Raw genomic sequence first — 23,622 nt, 5'->3', positions numbered from 1 at the left:
CTGCATTCCGTTGGATGGGAGAAGCACTCTGATTTTTAGAATTTTCAGCTTTTCTGCACTGCTTTTTCCCCAACTTTGTGGTTTTATCTACCTCTGGTCTTTGGTGATGGTGATGTACAGATGGGGTTTTGGTGTGGATGTCCTTTCTGTTTGTTAGTTTTCCTTCTAACAGTCAGGATCTTCACCTGTAGGTCTGTTGGAGTTTGCTCGATGTCCACTACAGACCCTGTTTGCCTGGGTATCAGCAGCGGAGGCTGCAGAAGAGTGAATATTGCTGAACAGCAAATGTTGCTGTCTGATCGTTCCTCTGGAAGCTTCGTCTCATAGGGGTACCCAGCTGTGTGAGATGTGAGGTGTCAGTCTGCCCCTAGTGGGGGGAGTCTGCCAGTTAGGCTACTCGGGGGTCAGGGACCCACTTGAGCAGGCAGTCTGTCCATTCTCAGATCTCAAACTCTGTGCTGGGAGAACCACTACTCTCTTCAAAGCTGCCAGACAGGGACATTTAAATCTGCAGAGGTTTCTGCTGCCTTTTGTTTGGCTATGCCCTGTCCCCAGAGGTGGAGTCTACAGAGGTAGGCAGGCCTCCTTGAGCTGCGGTGCCTCCACCAAGTTCGAGCTTCCATGCAGCTTTGTTTATCTACTCAAGCCTCAACAATGGCAGGTACCTCTCCCCCAGCCTCGCTGCTGCCTTGCAGTTAAATCTCAGATTGCTGTGCTAGCAATGAGGGAGGCTCCATGGCCATGGGAACCTCTGAGCCAGGGCACAGGATATAAACTCCTAGTGTGCCGTTTGCTAAGACCCTTGGTTAAGCGCAGTATTAGGGTGGGAGTGACCCAATTTTCTGGGTGTTGTGTGTCATGGTTTCCCTTGGCTAGGAAAGGGAATTCCTTTTTCCTTACACTTCCCGGGTGAGGCAATGCCTCGCCCTGCTTTGGCTCTCACTCGGTGGGATGCACCCAGTGTCCTGCACCCACTCTCCAACACACCCCAGTGAGATGAACCCCATACCTCAGCTGGAAATGCAGAAATCACCCTTCTTCTGTGTCACTCACGCTGGGAGCTGGAGGCTGGAGCTGTTCATATTCCCAGGTGTTACTGCTTTCTTAAGACTGGAAAAGTTGAGCTCTGTCTTCTTTTTAAAAATCTCTATGGTTTTTCTAAATTCAGGTGTATTTTGCATACATTTAAAAGCTAAGATTTTAAGTGTACAGTTTTATAAGTTTTGACAGATGTAAACATTATATGGCTCAAGATATTTCCATCCTCCCTGAAGGTTTTTCAATGACTGCTTCAAGTCAGTACCATCCTTGAGGCAACATTTTTCTGATTATTGTGGTTATTCTAAAATTTCATACAAATAGAATCATCCAGAGTGTATGCTTTTAATCTGTCTTCTTTCAATCATTATGTTTTTTGTTGGATATTGTCTTAACATTAGTAGTTTTTTCTATTCACCTATATTTCTAATTTTCCTGTTGATTTAAGTTGTTTTCAGTTTGGAGCTGTTTTGAGTAAGGCTTCTAAGTACATTATTGGAAAAGATTTTTTATGAACAAATATTTTTATCTTGTGAAAATAGTTAGGAATGGAATTGCTAAGTCATAAAAATAGGTAATGTTTGACACTGTATGATATTGCCAGTCAGGTTTCCATAGTGGTTTTACCATTTTATAGAGGTTTGAGCAATGTACAAAGCTCTTGTTGTCCACATTCTTGCCAATATCTGGTAATAATAGTATTTTAAATATTAGGTAATTTATTAGGTGTATAGTAGTATTTAATTATGGATAATTTTTGTATTTCTTTAATGAGTAATGATGTTGAACAACAATTGGTCCAATTATTTTTCTAGAATACTACTGCTAATGTGTTAGCAATGCTATTACTCCTTAGTAGATTTTTCTTCACATTTAGAATTTTGAATTTATTTTTACAATATTAACTTCACAAAATTTGTTACAATAAAAATTGTTCTATCAAAAGCAAGAAAATATATAGTCAACCCTACTAATTTAATTCTCAATACATTCAATATAACATTGGCAAGAACTACCAATTGTTCTCTTTATGGTAAAATGAGCATTGGATTTTTTTCTGCAGATAGAACAATATTTACATTTTTTAGTTTGATGGAACGTTTTTAGTGAAAATGACAAATAAGTCTGGAAAAACTATAATGGAGCAGTTATTTTCTATAACATTATAGAGCAGATTGAAACGGAAAGCATATCAACAGTTTGGAAGCAATATTTTCATGTTTATTAAAACTATATGGATTAAGTAATTTGAGGAACAATGACTTAGAGAATCAAACTGTAACTCTGCTTATTAAATGTGACTCATCTAAAGATAGGTATCAGAGAGGAGGGGAAAAAAGATCAGGAACCACTCAACCAGAGTTCAAGTTCCTCCTGAGAATAAATTACCAGCATTTGTATTATACCTTCTCTGACTTTGCATCACCTAGCATATTTTTTATGTGAATAGTAGATAAAAAACTATGGTTTTTCTAGTTGTGACTACAAATGTTTTTCTTAAACACGCCTTATTTGAACTTCTTTTTCCACTTGTCATTTATCACTCACTTTAGAAAATATTGAAATATGAGAGTTGTTTTTTAAAATAAGGTTAAAAGTATATATGCCACAGAATAAAGTTCTGCACACGGTATACAGCTGATTGATTTTGGGCTTTTCAGACTGATAACAGCATAGTTGACCAAGCTATCAATCTCAGCTAAATAAACTACTGAACCAAGTCAGCTATTGGTGATATTATTGACTTCTCATTTAGTAGCTTTAAAGAATGAGAAAAATAAAAGTCCATAGGCCAATTAGTCCTTTGATTCTATGACTTGAGATGGCTACATTATATAAGCTATCTGCCTTTCTGCAATAGATAGATGGCAAGTAGATAGAAAGAAAGAGAGAGCTAGCTAGCTAGATAGACAGATACAGGTACATAGATATAATCAAACATTAAATAGGGAATGTTCTCCCTTAGTAACTATATTTGGATTCTCACAAATTAATAATATAAAAATATTATATTAATTGGTTATCTAAAATTTCCAAACACACATAATATTCTGGACACTGAACTCAAAATTAAGTTGAGAATAGGACTAATCAGACATAATGTATGCCTGAATATCTAGCTTTTTTATCCTGACTTCAGAGTTGTCTTGTATGCATGTGAGTGTGTGTGTGTGTGTGTGTGTGTGTGTTGTCCATTACAACAGACTAGGAAATGGATACAACCCCAGGACAAAACCTTTGGAAAGCTGCAGCTGTGGAAAACAAGAGTAAATTTTGTGGTTGATCAAGGTTAGAATGCTGTTAAAGTTTTCAATAATACACCATCTTAGTTTAAGTTCTCTAAAAGCAAACTATGAGATGGGAATTGATGTGCAAGCATTTTATTAAAAAGGTGCTCTCAGGATAAACCAGTAAGAGCGTGGAAGAGGACAGTGAAGGAAAAGCCAAGCAAGGGTGTGACTGTAGATTATTCCACTTTCAATTACCAGGCTAACCTACAAGGAGAATCCTGGAGTTTATGCCTCAGTTTGAGAAATTAATTTGAGGAAATTATACCTCAGTTTGCCCACCTGTGAGTCAATAAAGTTGATCATTCTTACTCCTGTATAGGTCAATCACTGTCTATGAAGCTGCCTCAAGGAAATAAACTTTTTACTATTTCCATCCTCTGGAATCTGCAAAGTTACTCTTCTGATCTATTAATATGCCCTAAGTAAGGACACCAGAAAACAGAAAAGAGAAAAACTTTCCTGACTATAATAGAATAAAATTAAGTCTGCAAAACTGTTTCTGCCCCTAGCCATTACATACATTTTATGTATTTCTGACATTTATGTTGGTCACAGACAAAGACAAACATAAAAACAACAATATGTCAGACAAAGCAAATATTTCACTATCAAGTTTCAAAAAGCCTAAAAATAAGCAAGCTTGAAAAATACATTCCCTGATTTTGGGTTTAGCAATAAAAAAAGAGGGGTGCTTTAGTCTAGGGTTTGAAGCTTTTGGTCTTTCCAAACAGGTAACTAATGATTCTGTGAGTGTTGCAGAAAAACAAATAAGCATACTTTTTACAAAGTCATTAGAAGCAAAGCACAAAAAACTGAGGGTAGATTCAGAGAACTACAAAAATATCCAAAGAGGTCTAGGCAGGGCAGTAACAGTTCTCAATATAACGCTCAATTTGGAAATAAGCTGACTTAGCAGTTTTAAAGGCATCCTGGAGTGTTGGGGGAGTTCTGGGAAAATTTACTAAAGTGAAACTATTCTACCAAACTTGTCAGAGAAGGGAGAGATAACTCTAGTTTTTTAGCATTCATCTCTATGGATGTTGGGAGAAAAACAGAAAGAAAAAGCAGAATAATCATAATTACACAGTGTTAATTACCCCAATAATAGAGACTTCATGGAACATAAGAGAAAATGGTAAAATGTAGAGACCACAAAAGCTCAGTTGAAACTGTCCTTCCCTTCCAACCAGTATACTATGAAATATCTGGTGAAAACGTAATGACTACATAGAAGCGAAGAAGGGTAGAAACAACTACTATGAAGGGATAGAACATACCACTGAACATACCACTCCTGTATTGTCTATAATAGTAACAGGCATACCACTACCAAGTGAGAACTATCCAAAGAGTGGGATTTTATCACATCTTTTATTATTATAGACAATATAGGAGTTGGATGGTATCTTACAATACTAATTTAAATGGTTATATGAACATTCATATACAAGATTTAAAATAAAAGATGAGATGCTTAAAATAATTATGCAAGATGTCTCCAGCAGTTTAGGCTGCTATAACAGAATATCATAGACAGGGTGGCTTAAACAATTTATTTCTCACAGCTCTGGAAGCTGAAAATCTGAGATCGAGATTCCAACATAGTCATTGTATTAGTCTGTTTTCACGCTGCTGATTAAGACAAAGTCAAGACTGGGCAATTTACAAAAGTAAGAGGTTTAATGGATGTACAGTTTCCCGTGGCTAGGGAAGCCTCACAATCTTGGAGAAAGGCAAGGAGGTGCAAGTCATATCTTATATGGATGGCAGCAGACAAAAGAGCTTGTGCAGGGAAACTCCCAGTTTTAAAATTATCACATCTTGTGAGACTCATTCACTATTATGAGAACAGTGCAGGAAGATCCACCTCATGATTCAACCTCCCACCAGGTTCCTCCTACGACACGTGAGAATTGTGGGTGGTTACAATTTGGGTGGGGACACAGCCAAACCATATGATTCTGCCCCTGGCCCCTCCCAAATCTCATGTCCTCACATTTTAAAACCAATCATGCCTTCCCAACCATCTCCCAAAGTCTTAACTCATTTCAACATTAACTCAAAAATCCGCAGTCCAATGTCTCATCTGAGACACAGCAAGCCACTTCCACCTATGAGCCTGGAAAATCAAAAGCAAGTTAGCTACTTCCTAGATACAATAGGGGTGCAGGCATTGAGTAAATACAGCTGTTCTAAATGGGGGAAATTGGCCAAAACAAAGCAGCTACAGGCCCCATGCAAGTGTGAAATCCATCAGGGCAGTCAAATCTTAAAGCTCCAAAATGATCTCCTTTCACTCCAAGTCTCACATCAGGGTCACACTGATGCAAGAGGTGGGTGCCCATGGTCTTGGATACCTCCACCCATATGGCTTTGCAGGGTACATCCTTTCTCCTGGCTGCTGTCATGGGCTGGCGTTGAGTGCTGGGGCTTCTCCAGGTGCACAGTGCAAGGTGTCAGTGGATCTACCATTCTCAGGTCTAGAGGACGATGGTCCTCTTCTCATAGCTCCACTAGGCAGTTCCTCAGTAAGGACTGTGTGTGGGGCCTCCAACCCCACATTTCCCTTCTGCACTGCCCTAGCAGACGTTCTCCATGAGGGGCCTGCCCCTGCAGCAAACTTCTTCCTAGATATCCAGGCATTTCTGTACATCCTCTGAAGTCTAGGCACAGGTTCCCAAACCCCAGTTCTTCACTTCTGTGCACTCACAGGCTCAATACTAAGTGAAATCTTCCAAGGCTTGGAGCTTGCACCCTTTGAAGCCATGGCCTGAGCTCTACATTGGTGCCTTTTAGCCATGGCTAGAGCGGCTGGGATGCAGGGCACCAAGTCCCTAGGCTGCACACAGCACGAGGACCCTGGGCCTGGCCCATGAAACCACTTTTTCTTCCTAAGACTCTAGACATGTGATGGGAGTGGCTGCCGTTAAGGTCTCTGACATGCCCTGGAGACATTTTCTCCATAGTCTTGAGGATTAACACTTGACACCTCATTAATTATGCAAATTTATGAAGCCAGCTTGAATTTTTCCTCAGAAAATGAATTTTTTTTTATTATTGCTTTGTCAGGCTGCAAATTTTCTGAGATTTTATGCTCTGCTTCCCTTTTAAAACTGAATTCCTTTAACAGCACCCAAGTCACCTCTTGAATGCTTTGCTGCTTAGAATTTTATTCTATCAGATACCCTAAATCATCTATCTCAAGTTCAAAGTCCCACCAATCTCTAGGGCAGGGACAAAATGCCACCAGTCTCTTTACTGAAACATAACAAGAGTCACCTTTGCTCCAGTTCCTAACAAGTTCCTCATCTCCATCTGAGACCACCACATCCTGGAAGTTATTGTCCATATCACTATCAGCATTTTAAGCAAAGCCATTCAACAAGTCTCTAGGAAGTTTCAAACTTTCCCACATGTTCCTGTCTTCTTCTGAGCCTTCCAAACTGTTCAAACCCTTTCCTGTTACCCAGTTCCAAAGTTGCTTCCACATTTTCAGGTATCTACAGCAGCACCCAACTCTACTGGTACCAATTTATTGTATTAATTCATGTATCATACTGCTGATAAAGAAATACCCAAGACTGGGCAATTTGCAAAAGAAACAGGTTTCATGGACTTATGGTGCCATGTGGCTGGGGAAGCCTCACAATCATGGTGGAAAGCACAGAGGGGCAAGTCACACCTTACATGGATGGCAGCAGGTGAAGAGAGCTTGTTCAGGGAAACTCCCATTTTTGAAATTATCAGATCTCATGAAACTCATTCACTATCACAAGACCCACCCCCACAATTCAATCACCTCCCACCAGGTTCCTCCCATGACACATGGGAATTGCAGGAGTTACAATTCAAGATGAGATTTGGGTAGGGACACAGCCAAACCACATCAGTTATATTCTTGGTGAGGGCCCTCTCTCTGGTTATGTCCTCACATGACTTTCTTTGATGCATGCATGCAAAAAGAGAGAGAGAGCAAGAGAGAGATGCCCATGTTCCCTCCTCTTTTTATAAAACTATGAATCCCATCACGAGGGTCCCCTCCTTATCACGTCATCTAAACCTAATTACCTCCCAAAGTTCCCACATTCAAATACCATAAAATTAGGGGTTAATATTTCAACATGTGAATCTTAGGGGGACACAAACATTCAGTCCAAAACATAATACCTAGAGGCAAGTTTACTGTGAAGGTAATGGAGGTTAAACTTCAGTGTCCTCACTTGTGTGAGCTCACTTCAAAGTTTTAAGAAAGACTTCAGCAGTATATTCACATGGATATTTACATTTGTAAAAATTTAAGAAAATAAGATTTTAACTCAATTGGTTGTGTACAGTATCTCAATGGTAAATTGTACTTGGTTTTCACCACCCTGCCTCTTCTATCAGATACATTAGAATGGACAAGAGCATTTTAGAATCTGGAGAGTAAATTTGGAGGCAATAGTGTTTGGATTTATTATATCTACTTATGTGAACTGCAGCTATTTTCCTGTGTAGTTAAGTTATTGCTAGTCATTCCGGTGTAAGAATGACTTCCAGAAAAATCCCTACACTCATGTGGTATTTCATCTATTGTTAAGACACAAAGGCACAGATGTGAAGTTGTATCATGATATAAATGTTGCTTATGTTACTTAGTCCTGGAAGTGTGGTTTAGCTGAGGAGAAACAAGATTTGACATGTGTGGGACCAATAGCTAGCTATGTAAATTTCTACCAATCATTAAACTTGTAAAATTGTAAAAAAAGCATTTGTGCCACATATATTTCTGGCTAAAACTATCAACCATTAAAAAAAGACTACTTTAGATTAATCACGTTAGGAAAGATTGATTAATATATTCTTCACTCTAAAGAAAATATTACAAAATTGGCATCATACAAATAGGTAATCAAATGGTATTTAGCCAAAATTTTAGGATAAGTTTATTATCAAAATATGTTAATTACATTTTTTATTGGTTAATTTAATTAGTTAATTTTTAAAATGTTACATTATATTTCTGAATTTTGTGATGCATATGCATCATGCCTTTGGAGCATGAGATTTGTTCTGATTTACTTTGTTGACTCTAATTGTATATCCACTTTCATACCTAATGATATATTTCCAAGTTTTGATCTAACCCTGGTAAGACCTTTATAGAAAGAAAATCCCTTAATAAAACAATGCTAGCAAATGGAAACAATAGAAGAAAATTAAAATACTACATTTTTGAAAAAGATAATTGAATATTATAAAAAGTCAGTTCTACTTTAATTTATCTATAAATTGAATAGAATCTCAACCCAATTACTAAAAGGATTTTTAATCTGACAAAAATATATTAGGTTATATTTGAAAATTAAACATATGAAATCAGTAGGAACATCATAAAATGAGAAGTGTAGAGAAACAGGGAGATAAATCTTACCAGATAATGTATTCATATTTTGAATCTATGTTAATCAAAATCTTTTGGTCTATAAATAATTAGAAAGATAATAAATCCATCAAGCAGAATAGTTCCAGATATAAACTAAAATGTGTGATTTTAATTTATGATGGAGTTAATTTCAATGTAGGATGAAGAGATAAAAACTGACATGGGAGAATGTGCTGATCATGGGGCAAATTATAAATCATGATTCTTAACTTTGCATTACATCAATATAAATTCAGAACATCAACTCTTCAAGCCTAACCTTAAATTTCAATAACAAGGAGTGGCACCATCCTAGCAGATACCTTGGATATCAAAGGACAGTAGGTTGCTGTACCTGGGAAGTGTGCGGGTAAGGTCGCATGGCTTAGAATTAGGGAACACTACAAACCACAAGTTGATCAATTAGTAAATACTTTCATTGTAATCAAATTCTGTTGAGTACTTTTTGTTATTACCCTTAGACTGGTACACATACATTGTTTTGCCCATCATCCATCAGCTAGAGAGCTAAACTTTTTAGTTTAAGTAAAATAAAAATTCCTCTCTTCACAGCTGCAAAACTTGAAAAGCAATATTCTAGTATTGTTAGTTCTATTAGTAGCATGTATTACAAAAGCAGTAATACTACTGAAAAAAATGTTAGAAATTTCTCACATCAACACACCCCAAGCCATCATTGAGTAAAACACACATTTGTATAGTCTCAAATTTTTATAACTATCAAGAGGACTGAGAAGAAATTCAATCACCTCAATCATTTGACACTAACTTATGACTTCGAGATTTTCTTCTATCCATACAGCTGTTTGAGAATCATAACAAACCTTAAAGAGTTAATGGAAAGTAAACTTTACAGAAGTATTCAAGGTCATTGTTCCTTCAGCATGGCTAGATTCAGGACCTCAGTGAATCTCACATGGACTTTTATTTCTCTCCATTTCTTATAGTTGTTCTTGTGTACATTTATTTAACACTCGGTCTTATTTTTCTGCCTTCACATGTTCAAGAAAGATAGTCTTAATTGGATTCAGTAAAAATTATTCAAATTGCTCCTGATTCTAGCAGAACAAACTCTTCTAAGACTAATATAGCTTAGGGAACACTCTGACCATTATTTAAACCTCAGCCCTTTTAGAAATTAATTTTGGCAAGAGTTTTAAGTATTTTAAATGGCTGGCTTGAATCACTTCTCATCTTTGTGTTGTGGATGGCTGTACCATGACTAATATCCCCCAGTGTAAAGATCTGGTAACTTTCTGATTCACTTACTTGGATCAGCCACCATTTACCCTTGTAGTAAAGATAGAATACAATGAGTGACCTTTCAAAATGATATTGGGATAGTAGGTTTCCTAAAGGCGAGAGCAATACAAAGACAAAATTCCTACACTATTTCACTGAAGCTAGAATTCCTTCAATGGAGGAAACACTACCATTTATGTAATACCAAGAAATAAAAGATGCTGCTAATGAAGGTGTTACACTAGCCTTCCACTTGTAGTTTCATTTTATATTAAAATAGATTTTTAGACATAATAATGTTATGCTTTCACTTACATGAAAAGGAAAATATAAGCAAAATATATTTGTTAAAATGTCATTAAAATACTTCAACATTCCGTGTCCAAATCTTCTGAAACGCTTCAACTTAGAGTGTGCATGTGTTTATGTGTGTGTGTGTGTGTGTTTTCACGTATTATTCTCTGCCAGCAGGAGTTTTAGAATTACAGCATTTCTCAAAAGAGTATTCATCATCGTATCTGAAATTTTCTTCCAAACTAGCTGCACTTACAATGCAAGATTTTATGGAATGTGCAGACAAAATGGTGTTTCATGACTGCCACAGAAAAATAGCAATTAAAAGTTCAATCCCAAACTGAAATGTTAAACATTAAAATGTGACAAATTTGCATATTAGGATTTGTAAAATATATTACACTTGTTTTGTGATTGTTATTTGTTTTATTCTTGTGTATTTTGTTTTCAGTGAATGAGTGTATATATATTATGACTATTTTATATATACATATACAGTTTATTAATTTGCTCCACTAAACTTATTTTCCCATACGGTTTCTCTCATTTCTAAGGCTTTCAGAAATCTAATTCTAGGGGTTGGGTAGAGATTGCTTAAGTAGTAAACATTTTTGAACTGACACATTCATAATAACATAAAATAATAGATTAGCAGAGTCCAACATTGCAATAACAAAATATTTGGCTACAGTAATAAATACAGCTACATCCTTCTCAATATGAATTCTGAAAAGTCATTTTATGTTCTGATGTATGTAGAACAATGTTCCCCCAAATATGTCCCTGTCCTAATCCCTGAATCCTATGACTATATTATGGTACACAGCAAAGGAGAATTCAGGTTGCAGGGAGAAATACAAGTTTTAATTAGCTGAACTTGAGATGAGCATATTATTTTGAATTATCTATCCGGGTGAGCCCAATGTAACCACAATGATCCTTATAAGTAAAAGAGGGAGACAGAAGAGTAAGTGTTACTGTAAGACACAGAGTGAAAAACAACTCAACTGGTCATTACTGACTTTAAAGATGGAAAATAATTATGAGCCAAGAAATATGAGTGGCCCCTAGAAGGGGAAAAAGGCAAGGAAACAGATTCTTTCCTACAGCCTCTACAAGAAATGCAGCCTTGAAAACATCTGTACTAGTCTGTTCTCACATTGCTACAGGGAAATACCTGAGTAATTTATAAAGAAAAGAGGTTTAATTGGCTCACGATTCTACAGGCGCTATAGAAAGCATGAAGCTAGCATCTGCTTGGCTTCTGTGAAGGTCTTGGGAAACTTACAATCATGGTGGAAGGCAAAGGGGAACTAAAGATTCCAGATGGTGGGAACAGGAGCAAGAAATGTAGGGAGGGGCTACATACTTGTAAACAACCAGATCTCATGAGTACTCACCTCACTATTGCAAGGACAGTACCAAGAAGGGTGGTTCTAAACCATTCATGAGGAATCTGCCCTCATGATCATTCTACAAGACCCTGTATACAACACTGGCAATTACAATTTGACTTGAGATTTGGTGGGGACATGGATCCAAACTATACCAACGTCTTTCTTTTCTCCCAGTGGGACCAATCCAGATTTCAGACCCCCAAAAGTGTAAAACAATGAATTTATGTTGTTTTCAGCCATGAAGTCTGTTGCAATTTGTTACAGCAGCAACAGAAAACTGATGTAATATTTAAGCTAACATTTCCACTGTTAAGTAAGAGTGATGCTATTAACTAGTTTATATCTGTCATTTGAATTTCACAAAACCAAAATTTTTTTCAATGTCACGTGTCTACAGAAATATCTCAGTGTAAGTCATGAGCAGAACTTGATTCTTCTGAGAATTTAGAGAGGATATCGATCTTGATATCAGGCTAACTAGTTTCATTTTTTATGATTGAAAGGGCGGGAAGCACTCAAATCTTCCTGAGAATTGTCTTGATTGGATAAATCACAGGTTGGTTAATTTGTCAGGTGACCTTTCCAGAGAATCAAGGATCTTATTACTATGAATCTGTTCAGCAAGAACCATTGCCAGTAATTAAATACCAAGACACATTCTGACAGTGGTAATTAATAATACAGATTTCTTTATAGGCCTGTAAAATTATCAGAGTATGTGTTTCCTATTGCAAAAGTATATTTTAAATGAACACACACGCAAAATGACCCATGACAAAGAGTATCATCAAGCATTACATAATATGTAATGATTTGTTGGGATTACATATTATGTAAATAAATTTAACTTATATCCTCTAGGTTACAAAATCAAAAAAGGACACGGGAACAGGAGCAAAGTAATGTTGTATTCTTTTTCAAACAAGTTTTATTTTATGGCTTGTCACAGATGGCTGGGAATATAATAAGCAATAGAAATAGTTAACATAAGGAATCAATATTCTCACTATAATTCTGAGTAGAAATTAACATCTATCTCTTCTCTCATTAACAGTTCTGATGCTTCTATGATAGTGTGTTTTCAGACTCAAAGATGATGTGATACTGTTTGTCATTAGTCCATGCACTCTAAAATATTCAGTGACCAGAAATTGCACAGTAAATGGCAATATAATTCCTAGAAATGGGGCAAGGGTTGGGGGCTGGAAAGTAGGTTCAGGAAATGAATTTGCAGATGTTGTGTGCTTCTTAACAACCTTTCCATAGTTATCCAAAACACAGCACTGTCTCCCCTGCACTGTTTACCCTCTCATTAAACATAATTTTACTCAACAGCAAAGACTAATAGAGGAAAACCCTTGCATGAACTCTTTGAATGCCTTTGGCATTTTCTCAGTAGCCAGTTACTATAACAATTGTACAGTCATAGTGAGCAATCTTAGAGTGTCTAAAAAAGGTAATTATTTATTAACACTATTATAGTGGGTCAATTGAGTGAAATGTAGAGCTGTAACATTCACAGGTTTACTATAGAACATTATAGAAGGTCACTTTACTTTATCTTATCTAAAAATTCCTTTCTGTTTATTGTCATCTATTATAGCACAGGTAACAAGACTTTTCTAGAAGGAAATTGTTTTATTAACAAGCTTTTAAAATGGAAAAATAATGGCAAATGTTGTGTGGTGAAATAATCTGTAATTCTGCAAAAATTAGGCACAAATGTAATCTTTGACTATTATATTATAATTCAATATTTTAAAACACATATATAAACCAGTTACATATGTGCTAGTACATTTTTATATGTCTCTAGAAGTTATATTAGAATTGTTGCCTTTAACAGACATATTAAAGCTCATTGTCACCTTTCCTAATACAGTCCCCAACACATGTCTATCATTCAGTAAATATGTATTAATGACTAAAATTTACTTCCTGCATAATTTAAGGTTTATTCACTAAATTCTCCACTCTGCATTGAAAAATTGCACTTTTTCTTTGATGCATTCTGTGACTGACCAGTCCATTACAGTCATGCAATAATGAGGTACTTGCTTCCTAGGATACACCTAAGCTTGCCTTCCTTGGGAAATAATTGACTCATACACTGAGTTTTATTCTCAATCTCTATGCTTTTTGAAAAACAACCTGCCCTGCATTCCACTATTCCAAATGTTTTCTCAGGTTAGGTGAAAGCTATCTAATCCTGTGTACAATTTCAGGTTCATCAGTGGATGATTATAGCTTAATATCCCACCTCTTACAGGACGATATCAAAGTAAATGTTACCAGGGCTCTGTTTAACATAAATAATAGAAGGAGTAATAGTAATAAAAATAATAATAGCTAAAAATTATGCTTTGGCTTTCATTGCCAAGCAGTAAACTAAAAACCTCACTTGTATGCTCACACATATTTCTCACCACCATCTTCCCATGAAATTTTCACTTATATTCACCCCATCAGTCTTACAAAGGAAGCAGCACAGATTCAGAATGTTTAAGAAACTTGTCAAAATTTGCCCAGTCTGAGCATATAGTACTGAAGATGAAAACCTGAAACTTCTGCTTCCAGAGTTTTAAAATTTAACCTTAATCTTTTGCTTGTACCCTGTTTTAATCCTGAAGAATGATTTAAATTGTACATGTCTATCACCTTAGTAATCTAATGATAGAGATTCTAAGGCAGATACATCACTAACACAAAATCATGCCATGTAGTCCATTGGGTATTGTCCAGTATATGTGGCTGGTACCCAATTTCCAGTAAATTTAACTTTTGTTGAAGTATTCAAAGTGATGGACATGTTAATTAGCTTGATCCAATCATTCCACATTATATACATATATCATATATGTGTAAATATATACAATTATAATTTGTCAATATTCAATTACATTTAAAAAAAGAAAAAAATCACGATCACAGGAAAATATTTGTAAATGAGCCATGATATTGGTTTGGGGTCAGTTATCTATGAAAATAGTCTCTGTTAACTTTAAAAATCAGTTCCACCAAACTACACTGCATGTAATAGATAATCCACAGTTAATGATCAATAACATTATCTGGTTGCTTGCAGATTCTGATTTCCTCACATTTGTCCAGCTGCTGATTTTAAAAGGAATTTGCCTTTCTATTTAGTGAAGCAATATGTGGAAAACTATTTTGTAAATCAATTTCTCAGCTCTTTCCTCCTGCTGGAGATGTAGCTTTTAGGGGCATATGTGAAATACTGGGCTTGCTTCTCATTATCACCTGCTAATTACCTACTGTGAAGAATGTATTACCTGATAATGACACATGGTAAAACTTTGATCAAAGCTTTCCCTGGTACACAGAAGTAACAATGTGAATGTCTTTGTTTTCGGCGACTACGTTGTCACAAAAGGGGGAAAATTTTAGGGGCATCTAATTCCATAAAACCACCATTTCCTCTGTATACCCCCCAAAAACATGTAAGAATCTATTTTTTTTTTCATCTATGAGATCATGAGGCAAAAAATCACCTTCATATGAAATCATTAACAATCTGAAGTAATTAAATAGACATGGCTTTGGAAAATGTTGGGCTGTTTAATTACCTTAGCCAAAAATCATGAGACTCTGCATGGTATTCACACCTGTTGCAGGCTGTATATATGTATGCCTAAGTTAGCATTCATGGTAAGATGCAACAGGCTTATGCCAAAAGATGTTTTACTGAGGCACACATCCGCATGTGGGTATTTGACTACAAACATGGTAGAAGCTACAGAAAATTTTACTCTACTTTCAAAATTAACTTAAGAGAGTCTAGTAAATTCAGATCAAAATGTAAAGACAAATTTAACATAAGACCCTAACTAAATCTGAACTGACAGAACTTAGAACAGTGAAGAGGCTATAGTAACATAGAAGGAAAAAATGTGGTATTGGTGTTTGTAAAGTTTATCATAAGTTAATCATGGTTTTTTTTCATGAATTAATCAACTACTAAAGCAAAGATGTTTCAATAATAACTATTTTTAGAGAAACAAACCAAAAGAAGGATTACTATAATTTCACATTTTTATCAACTTGGAAGTTTCTTATATGTTAGAGTAAGCATCATTCTCCAAGAAAGAATAAATACTGCATGCCACTGCGCTCTAGCCTGCGTGACAGAGCCAGACCCCATCTCTAAAAAAAAAAAGAAAAGAAAAGAATAAGCCCCAGAGTTACCTAAATTAAAAAAAAAAAAAATCCCCTCCCTCCCAGGCCCAGAATATGACTCACTGGATACTGGTACACTGTTGCATCATGTGGCTATGCATATTTACTGCAGGATTCGTAACACTAAAGCTGTTTCTCAAGCTGAAGGGCTTTCACTAATAGAAATGTTTGTCCTCTGAAATAAACTCTGTGGAAGAGGGAATGCCAGTGAAATCTACAAACTTATATTTTATTATTATTCGCCAGGTGTTTGTAGACCTGGGCTCTATGGAGAATCTGTAAATTGTATGTTTTTGCTTTCTCACTTCTTTCTACGTATGGCTCTCTCTTTTCTAGAAAGCAGTTTCATCACTGTGAAAATAAATGAAATTTAAAAACTGTTTGAACCCCAAAACACTTGAAACCTTGAGAGAGTGACTGTGAGCTGAGTCACATAACATGTTTGCTCATCTTCTTCTTAGATTATAGCTTAACTCTCTTCCTCATTGTTCTTGTTCTGTAAATGATTAGAAAAGACCAGAGACAGAACTTCTATATCCAATCACTGATCTTTGTTATAGATTAACTGCTTGCTTTATTGTCCTCTGCCTAACTCAGATCAGGTGTCACCCAAACAGGGTGTAGTGTAGAATGTTAAATATATCTTTCATGAAATAATCAATTAAAAAGATGACTTTGCCTAATCAGATTGTGATAACTATGTATTAGGCCTTACATAAAAAGATACTGAAATTCCGTTAAACTTCCGTTAAGCTTTCTTGAACTTTGCCTATATAAATTGTTAATCAAAAATAAAATTCTAAGCCCTTCAACTATCTGAATGGACCCTTCCTCTTGGCAAAGAGCATTCCAAAGATAACCTGAAAAACTAGCCACGATGGGAAGAGCGGGGTCAGACATAGCTTATTTTACCTTCTTCCCTTTTAGAGTTACTGATAGAATAGACTCTAAGCCTAAAAAGAAATATTTACAATTTATTCTTTCTGAAGCCTGCTACCTGGAGGCTTTGCCTGCACAATAAAACCTTGGTTTCCACAATCCCTTATCTTAACCCAGACTTTCCTAAGTATTTATACAACTTAAACTCTTTCAGCCAATTGCCAATCAGAAAATCTTTGAATCTGCTTAAGATCCACTTCCAGATGTTCCACTTTTCTGGACCAAACCAATGTACATCCTACATGTATTAATGGATGTCTTATGTTTTCCTAAAATACATAAAACCAAGTTTTGGACTGACCACCTTAAGCCCATGTTCTCAGGCTCTCCTAAGGACTGTGTTATGGGCTATTGGTCTGTCATATTTGGTTCAGAACAAATCTCTTCAAATACCTTACAGAATTTGACTTCTTCATTGATAAAACAATCCCAAAATTTCTATTTTTTAGAGCACTGACTTCCATGCTGTGGATCTGTGCTTTCTTGGATGGCTCACCCTCAACCTTTTTGCTAGAATATACTCTTTAAACCAGATTCCTACCTTTTTAATTTTTTAGGTTGACATTATTATTCTATTTAAATGCAAAGAACCTCTATCAGATGAAAAGAACCTCTATCTTTTCTTACACTATTTCTTATTTGAGTCCATTTCTGTTAGTTTTTCTCTCTCTCTCCTCCATAATCTGTGACCACTCATAATTTTATAGGTTATACCTATGTGCATTAAACTTTTCAATCAAAAATAATCTACATTAGTAATTTTCAACTTTCTAATGTTTTAACAAGCATCAGCATGGAGGGCTTGATTAAATTCAGCTTACTTGGCCCCTCATTCAAAATTTCTGATTTAGTAGAATTTGAAGTACTTCCTGAGAAGCTGCATGTCTAACAAATTCACAAGTGATGCTAATGTTACAGGTCTTGGACCTCACATTGAGAACCACTGCTTTAGCATACTAGCATATTTCCCTAACAGAAGAGGTACACAATTTTGACCAATTTTCCTATTCAATGAATTTTTCAAATTCCATTAGGCATTGCTTTTAGGTGAAAACGCTATGAATGCTTAAAGGTGTAAAACTATATATATATATATATATATAGAGAGAGAGAGAGAGAGAGAGAGAGAGAGAGCAACAAAAGAGTTATGGAGTTAAATTTAGGTTTGTTTCATCAATATAACTATAAGCCAAAATATATCTTTTTCCTGTATTCAATGAGTAGAATAAGATTCTACGAAGATTCTTCTAATCAGATTCTATAGTAGTCTTTTCTTTCACCCAATTTTATACGTACATGAAACAACATCATTGCCATCATTTAATTTTTTTTATTCCCAACTTTTATCTTAAGTTCAGGGGTATATGTCAGGATGTGCAGGTTTGTTACATAGGTAAACATTTGCCATGGTGACTTTCTGCACAGATCATCCCAGCACCCAGGTAGTAAGCCCAACATCCACCTGCTATTCTTCCTAATCCTCTCCCTTCTCCAATCCACTGCCCTCCACAGACCCCAATGTGTGTTGTACCCTTACACGCATCCATGTGTTCTCATCATTTACCTCTCTTTATTAAATGAGAACATATAGTATTTGGTTTTCTGTTTCTGCATTAGTTTGCTAAAGACAATGGCCTCCAGCTCCATCCATGTTCCTGCAAGGACATGATCTTGTTCCTTTTATGACTATATATAGTATTCCATAGCATATATTTACCATATTTTCTTTATTCAGTCAACTATTGATGGGTATTTAGCTCGAATCCACATCTTTGCTATTGTGAATAGGGCTGTAATGAACATAAATATTCATGTATCTTTATAACAGAATGATTTATATCCCTTTGGGTATATACCCAGTAATAGGATTGCTGGGGCAAATGGTATGTCTGCCTCTAGGATTTTGAGGAATCAACACACTGTCTTCCACAATGGTTGAACTAAGTTACAAACCACCAACAGTGTACAAGCATTCCTCTTTCTCTACAGCCTCGCCAGCATCTGTTATGTTTTGTCTTTTATATAATAGCCATTCTGAGTGGTGTGAGATGGTATCTCATTGTTTTTGATTTGCATTTCACTAATGATCAGTGATGAGCTTTTTGTCACATGTTTGTTGACCACATGTATGTCTTCTTTTGAAAAGTGTCTGGTTCATGTCCTTTACCCAGTTTTTAATACAGTTGTTTATTTTTTTCTTGTGAATTTATTTAAGTCCCATGTAGATGCAATATATTAGACCTTTTTTCAGATGCATAGTTTCCAAAATTTTTCTCCCATTCTGTAAGTCGTATGATTACTCTGTTGATAGTTTATTTTTGCATTGCAGAAGCTCTTTAGTTTAATTAGATACCATTTGTCAATTTTTGCTTTTGTTGCAATTGCTTTTGGTGTCTTCATCATGAAATCTTTGTCCCTGGCTATATTCTGAATGGTATTGCCTAGGTTTCCTTCTAGGGTTTCTATAGTTTTGGGTTTTATATTTAAGTGTTTAATGCATCTTAGGTGATTTTTTTTTATGTGGTGTAAGGAAGGGGTACAGTTTCAATTTTCTGCATATGGCTAGCCACTTCTCCCAGGAAATCCCTTCACCATTGCTTGTTTTTGTGAGGTTTGTTGAAGATCAGATAGTTGTACGTGTATGATCTTATTTCTGGGTTCTCTATTCTGTTCCATTGGTCTACGTGTCTGTTCTTGTACCAGTACCATGCTGTTTTGGTTACTGTAGTCCCGTAGTATAATTTGAAGTCGAGTAGTATGATGTCTCCAACTTTGTTCTTTTTGCTTAGAATTGCCTTGACTATTCAAGCTCTTTTTGATTTTTACTTAAATTTTATTTTATTTTTTGTAATTCCATAAAGAATGCCATTGGCAGTTTAATGGGAATAGCATTGAATCTGTGCTTTGGGCAGTATGGCCATTTTAACATTAATTCTTCCTATCCATGAGCATGGAATGTTTTTCATTAGTTTGTGTCTTCTATGATTTATTTGAGAAGTTTGTACTTCTCCTTGAAGAGATCCTTCACTTTCCTTGTTAGCTGTATTCCTAGGTATTTTATTCTTTTTGCAGAAATTGTGAATGGGTGTTCATTCATGATTTGACCCTCTCACTTGTTTTTTTTGCATATAGGAAAGTAGTCATTTTTCACACCGTTTTTGTATCCTGAGACTTTGCTAAAGTTGCTTATTAGCTTAAGAAGATTTTGAGCTGAGATGATGAAGTTTTCTAAATATAGGATCATGTCATCTACAAACAGGAATAGTTTGACTTCCTCGCTTCCTATTTTAATGCCATTTACTTCTTTCTCTTGACTGATTGCCCTGGCCAGAACTTCCAATTCTATGTTCATAAGGGGTGGTGAGAGAGGGCAATCTTGTCTTGTTCTGGTTTTCAAAAGGAATGCTTCCAGCTCTTGCCCATTCAGTATAATATTGGCTGTGGGTTTGTCATATATGGCTCATTATTTTGATGCATGTTCATTTAATACCTAGTTAATTAAGAATTTTTAACATGAAGTACGTTGTATTATATTGAATGCCTTTTCTGCATGTATTGAGATAATCATGTGGTTTTCATCCTTATTTCTGTTTATGCGATGAATTACACTTATAGATTTGCATATATTAAACAAACCTTGAATCCCAGGGATGAAGCCTACTTGATCATGGCGTCTAAATTTTTTGACATGCTGCTGGATTTGGTTTGCTAGTATTTTGTTAAAGATTTTCACATTAATGTTTATCAAGGATATTGGCCTGAAGTGTGTTTTATTTTGTTTTGTTTTTTCATGTATCTCTGCCAGGTTTATTAGTGTGATGCTAGCCTCCTAGAAAGAGTTAGGGAGGAGTCCTTCCTTTTCATTTATTTAGGAATAATTTCAGTAGGAATGGTCCCAGCTTTCCTTTGTACTTCTGGAACAATTTAGCTGTGAATCCGTCTGGTCCTGGGCTTTTGTTTAGTTGATAGGCTATTACTGCCTCAATTTCAGAACTCATTATTGGTCTATTCAAAGATTTAATTTATTCCTGTTTCAGTCTTGGGAGGGTGTATGTGTCCAGGAATTTATCCATTTCTTCTAGATTTTCTAGTTTATGTGCATAGAGGTGTTTATAATGTTTTCTGATCGTTGTTTGTATTTCTGTGAGGTGAGTGGTAGTATCCACCTTATCATCTAATTGTGTTAATTTTAATATTCTGTCTTTTCTACTTTATTAGTCTAGCTAGTGGTATATTTATTTTATTGGTTTTTTTTTTCCAAAAAAAAAAAAAAAAGAGAAAACAGCTCCTGGATTGGTTGATTTTTTGAATGGTTTTTCATGTCTCTATTCCTTTCAGTTCAGTTCTGATATTGGTTATTCTTCTCTTCTGGTAGCTTTGGGGTTTCTTTGCTTTTGGTTTTCTAGTTCTTTTAGTTGTGATGTTAGGTTGTTAATTTGAGATCTTTCTAGCTTTTTGATGTGAGGATTTAGTTCTATAAATTTCCTTCTTAACAATACTTTATCTGCATCCCAGAGATTCTGGTACATTGCTTTTTTTGTTCTCATTACTTTCAAATAACTTCTTGATTTCTACTTTAAGTTCATTATTTACCCAAAAGTCATTCAGGAGTAGGTTGTTCAACTTCCACAGACTTCTATAGTTTTAAGTGAATTTCTTAATTTTGAGCTCTAGTTTGATTATGCAGTGGTCTGAGAGACTATTTGTTATTATTTCAGTCATTTTGCATTTCCTGAGGAGAGTTTTAGTTTAGATCAATTTTCAATCAAGTGTCGTGTGGTGATGAGAAGAATGTATATTCTGTTGTTTAGAGGCGAGAATTCTGTAGATATCCACTTGACCTATAACTGAGTTAAGATCCTGAATATTTTTGTTAATTTTTTGTCCTGATACTCTGTCTAATATTGTCATTGGGGTGTTAAAGTCTCTCACTATTATGTAAGAGTCTAAGTATTTTTGAAGATCTCTAAGAACTGTCTTTATGAATCTGAGTGCCCCTTTATTCTGTGCATATATATTTAGAATACTTAGCTCCTCTTGTTGAATTGTTTACCATTATGTAATGCCCTTCTTTGTCTTTTTTGATCTTTATTGGTTTAAAGTCTATTTTTTTCAGAAACTAGGATTGCAACACTTGTTTTTTCTGTTTTCTATTTGTTTAGAAAATTTTCCTCCATTCCTACATTTTGAGACAATGTGTGTCTTTGCATGTGAGGTGGGTCTCTTGAAGACAGCATACTGATGGGTCTCAGTTCTTTATCCAGCTTGCCAGTCTCTGTCTTTTAGTTGAGGCATTTATCCTACTTACTTTTAAGGTTAATATTGATATCTGTGGATTTGATCCTGTCATCATGATGTTAACTGATTATTTTGCAGACCTGTTTATGCGGTTGCTTCATAGTGTCACTGGTCTGTGTACTTCAGTGTGTCTTTGTAGTGGCTGGTAATAGTTTTTGCTCTCCATATTTAGTTTTTCCTTCAGGAGCTCTTGTAAGAAGGTCTGTTGCTAACAAATTCCTTCAACATTTGCTTGCCTGAAAAGGATCTTCTTTCTCCTTTGCTTATGAAGCTTCATTTGGCCAAATATGAAATTCTGGGTTGAAATTTCTTTTCTTTAGGAATGTTGAATATTGGACTTCAATTTCTTCTAGCTTGTAGAGTTTCTGTTGAGTGGTCCACTGTTACTCTGATGGGCTTCCCTTTGCAGTTGACCCCACCTTTCTCTCTGGCTGCCCTTAACAATTTTTTCTCATATTTCAACCTTGGAGAATCTGATGATTATGGGTGTTGGGGAAGACCATCTCCTGATGTATCTTACAGGGGTTCTCTGGATTTCCTGATTTTGGATCTAGCCTATCTAGCTAGGTTGGGGAAGTCCTCTTGGATGATATTCTAAAATATGTTTTCCAACTTAGTTCCATTCAGCCTGCCTCTTTAATAACTCAATCAGTTGTAGATTTGGTCTCTTTACATAATCTCATATTTCTCAGAGATTTTGTTCATTTCTTTTTATTCTTTTTTCTCTATTTTTGTCTACCTGTCTTATTTCAGAAAGACGGTCTTCAAGCTCTGAGATTTTTTCTTCTGTTTGGTCTATTCTGCTATTAATACTTGTGATTGCATTGTGAAATCCCCATAGTGAATTTTTTTAACTCTGTCAGGTTGATTAAATTCCTCTCTATACTGGCTATTTTGTCTGTCAGCTCCTGTATTGTTTTATCATGATTATTAGCTTCTTTACACTGGGTTACAATGTGCTCCTTCAGCACATGAAGTTTGTTTCTATCCACATTCTGAAGCCTACTTCTGTCATTTCAGCCATGTCAGCCTCAGCCCAGTTCTCAATCCTTATTAGGGAGGTGTTCCAGTCATTTGGAGGAAAGGAGGTACTCTGGCTTTTGGAGCTTTCAGCATTTTTGTACTGATTCTTTCTCACCTTTGTGGGCTTATCTACCTTTGATCTTTGAGGTTGCTGACCTCTGGATGGGGTTTTTGTGTGTGTTTTTTGTTGTTACTATTGTTTTTGTTTGTTTGTTTTCCTTTTAACACTCTAGCCATTCTTCCAAAGGGTTGCTGTGGTTTGCTGGAGGTCAGCTGCAGGCTCTAGTCACCTTGGTTTGCCCAGCACCTGAATGTATCACCAGTGAAGGCTATGAAATAGCAAAGATGGCAGCCTTCCCCCCTTTCTCTGGGAGTTCTGTCCCAGGCAGGTACTTACTTGTTCCTGGGCCAAATGCACCATTAGGAGGTTGATGGAAACTCCAACTGGGAGGTCTCACCCAGTCAGCAGGAATGAGAT

Source organism: Macaca thibetana, chromosome 11 (assembly GCF_024542745.1).
Source record: "Macaca thibetana thibetana isolate TM-01 chromosome 11, ASM2454274v1, whole genome shotgun sequence".
Classification (NCBI taxonomy): Eukaryota; Metazoa; Chordata; class Mammalia; order Primates; family Cercopithecidae; genus Macaca; species Macaca thibetana.
This window is presented reverse-complemented; position numbering follows the sequence as displayed.